Source organism: Echinops telfairi, unplaced genomic scaffold (assembly GCF_000313985.2).
Source record: "Echinops telfairi isolate 266 unplaced genomic scaffold, ASM31398v2 ScPeMD7_25;HRSCAF=90, whole genome shotgun sequence".
NCBI classification, from domain to species: domain Eukaryota; kingdom Metazoa; phylum Chordata; class Mammalia; order Afrosoricida; family Tenrecidae; genus Echinops; species Echinops telfairi.
In genome coordinates this window covers 32,536,308-32,539,622 of record NW_022103922.1, presented here as the reverse complement: position 1 = coordinate 32,539,622, position 3,315 = coordinate 32,536,308, and the positions used below count along the sequence as shown (strand labels likewise).

At 40.0% G+C, this 3,315-nt stretch overlaps 1 pseudogene; it reads right to left on the bottom strand.

The window, feature by feature from the left end:
• Positions 1 to 1,623: 1,623 nt before the first annotated feature.
• On the bottom strand, positions 1,624 to 2,596 carry LOC101644177 (annotated as a pseudogene).
• Positions 2,597 to 3,315: the final 719 nt, after the last annotated feature.

The following is a 3,315-nucleotide window of genomic DNA, read 5'->3' as shown; positions in this document are numbered from 1 at the left end:
CAAGTGTACAAATGTGCTTAACACAATGGATGGATGCATGGATTGTGATAAGAGTTGTACGCATCCCCAATAAAATGATTTTTTTTAAAAAAGAACTGCTCCTGGGGGTTCTCAGAGGAGGAGATAGCTTCGTCTTCTTCCTGGTAAGATATCTCAAGGTGCTCCAAAAAGAGCGGGGATTTGAAACTAATGAAAATTTCCCACGAATTTTCCCACAAACTCCCTCAGATTAGTCAACTTTAGTTGACTAATTAGTCAGAATATAGTTGAACAGGACTGAGGTGAGCTATTCTCTATTTTTTGCCTTTTTGGGGTAGTGTCTTCAAAGAAAGTTAAAAGGCAACCCACAAAATGGGAGAAGATTTGTCATTCATATATCTGTGAAAGGATTTGAATCTACAATATATAAACAACTCTTACAACCCAATGATAAGACAAATAATAACCCAATTAAAATATGGACAAAAGACCTGATCACGCATTTATCCAAAGAAAATATACAGATGGTCATTAAGCACATTGAAAAGATGCGCAACATCATTAGCTATCAAGGAATTGCAAATCAAAGGCTGGCTGCAAGGGCAACGTATTGCGGTAAAAGTGTTGGCGAAGATGTAAAGAAATTGGATCCTCTCGGCCCTGCTGTTGGGAGGGTAAAGTGGTGCAGTTGCCGGGAAAGATAATCCCGTAGTTTCTCAAGTCTTTCCAAATGCCCAGCCTCTCTGGGTTTTTATCCAAAAGAAATGAACATGTATGTCCCCACCACAAAACGTGTTCATAGCAGCATTATTCATAATAGCCAAACTTAAAGGTCCATCAAGTGAAATGTTACATATCCATACAGTGGAACATTGTACAGCAATAAAAAAAAGTCAACGCTGGCATGGTACTACAGGATGCGTCTGGAAAACATTATATTGACAGAAGTCTGTCACAAAGGACTACCTATTCTATAGTCTGTTTATATGAAATCTAGAGAGACAGGAAAATAAAGTACCGATTGCCGACAATTTTGGATATCTAGGAGGTTGGGAGTGATAGCGAAGGGGCATAGAGTTTCTTTTCGGAATGATGAAAGTATCCTGTTCATGTATATAAGGCTTCCTTTGGGGATGATAAGTGTTTTTAAATTATGATGATGGTTGTACAACTCTGTAATATACTAAAACAGTTGAATTATACACTATTAAATTGTTGAAATTTTTAGTATGCAAATTATATCTTCATAAAGCTATTTAAATCAATTAGTTTTTAAAATCATGCTGGCTGGTAGAAGCTCTCCTGGGTCTCAGAGATGAGCCCAGAGGCTCAAGTTCTAAAGAAACCTGAGCGTATGAATGATGTCATTTGCGCGGTTGGGGTGGGGACCTAGACTGTTAATGTTTGCTACTTATCTATACCAGCTCACAGCAACATACTCTGTATTAGCTTGAACTGCCCCATTGGGTTGCTAGGCTGTAATTTATTATTATTATTTTGCAGATTGAGGATTCCTGAGCATGTTAATAGTACACTTCTCTTTAGACATCCATCAACTTAAAAACAAACAAACTTAATTTACTTAAAAAAGAAGTATCTCATGTCTAGAGAAAAGTTTAAAATCAAGGTACAATTCATCAAATCTTATTCTTTGGAGAACATCATCTCCACGAGGCTGACCTGAAGACACTCAGATTCTACTCATGTTTAAGGTTTTCCATATTTCAGTAGTGTCAGCACTGGAGTTACTTTCAACTATTTTCTAAAGTCATTATTTGGATCTTTCCAGTAAGGGTTGTATCCTATTTGGCCGTAGATGAACACATGTACTTCATAAATATGCTATAGACTCTACAACTGGTTCAGCCAGCTCACTGTCAGGGCACCAACTTTACCTTTCGGCGTCCTTAAGCCCTGCAAAGTAGGCAAAAGTGCTCTTGCCCTTGGAGGTGCTCCACGGCCTGGTTGACTTTTTTGAAAATGGACACACGCACATCCAAGTAGCGGGCCAGCTGGAGAAAGTGCCGCGGATCCTCCAGCTGGCTGACGACGTCTACCCTATAATCCTCATGGGAGCAGATCCCCAAGTCTTTTCTCCTTGGAAGTTGTTGGAAGTTTTAACTTCACCAATCTTTTTTTGCACCATCAGGCCTCCTTGACCTGGGTTCTAATTGGGGGTGGGCGCACCCCTACAGACAGCATAAGACAGGTCCACAGCCATCGGAGATGGATTTAGACAATGTCAGGGTGGATCTGCCAAACATGGAGCTAAGGCACAGAGTCCAGGTGTATTGTCTCAAGTGATTACCTCCACACTATTGTTATTGCTATTAGGTGCCATTGAGCTGATTTTGATTCATTGTGATCCTACATACAACAGAATGAAACACTGGCCGGCCCAGTAGCAGCCTCACATTATGTGTGAGCCTATTGTTGTAGCCACTGGATCAATCTATGTTCTTAACGGTATTCCTCTTTGTCACTTATCTTCTACTTTACCAAACATGATATCCTTTTCTAAGGACTGGCCTCTTCTTATACCCTATCCAAAGTACATAAGATTTCTCACATCTAAGAAGCAGTCTGGCAATACGTCTTCTAAGATGGATTTGCTCATTCTTGCGGCAGCTCATGGAATAGCTAGGGTTTTTGCCAAAATCAGGATTCAATGGTATCGATTCTTTTCGAGGCATCTTTATTCATTGTCCAGCTTTCACATACATAAGAAAAAGGTCAGAACCATCTTAGTCCTCAAAGTAGCATCTGTGCTTTTTAACATTTAAAAAGAGGTCTTTAAAAAAAAAAGAGGTATTTTGCAACAGATTTGTTGAAGGCAGTACATCATGTTGATTTTTTGACTGTGCTTCTATGGGCATTGATGGTGAATTCAAGTAAAATGAAATCCTAGACAATTCAATATTTTCTCCATTTATCATGACATTGCTTATTGGTCCAGTTTAGAGGATTTTGGGTGGGGGAGGGTATTTGTTTGTTTGTGTATGTTGAGGTGCAACCCATTTGTCAGTCCAGGTTGACTAGAGAAACAAATCCAGGGACATCCAGAGACACCCATGTGTGTAAAGGGAGCTTTATATCAAAGAGTAATTGTATATCAAGAAAACATCCCCACTGGTCCATAAGTCTGACATTAGCCCATATGTCCGATACCAGTCTATAAATTCCTCTTCAGACTCACAAAACATATGCAATAATGCCAAATACAGGAAGATCACAGGCCAGTGGGTGGAAAGTCTTGTGGATTCTGAGGCAGTGGAAATATCTCAGTGCTGGCGTGGGTCTCCATGCGGCTCCTCCAGCTCCAGGGCTCTGACTGAC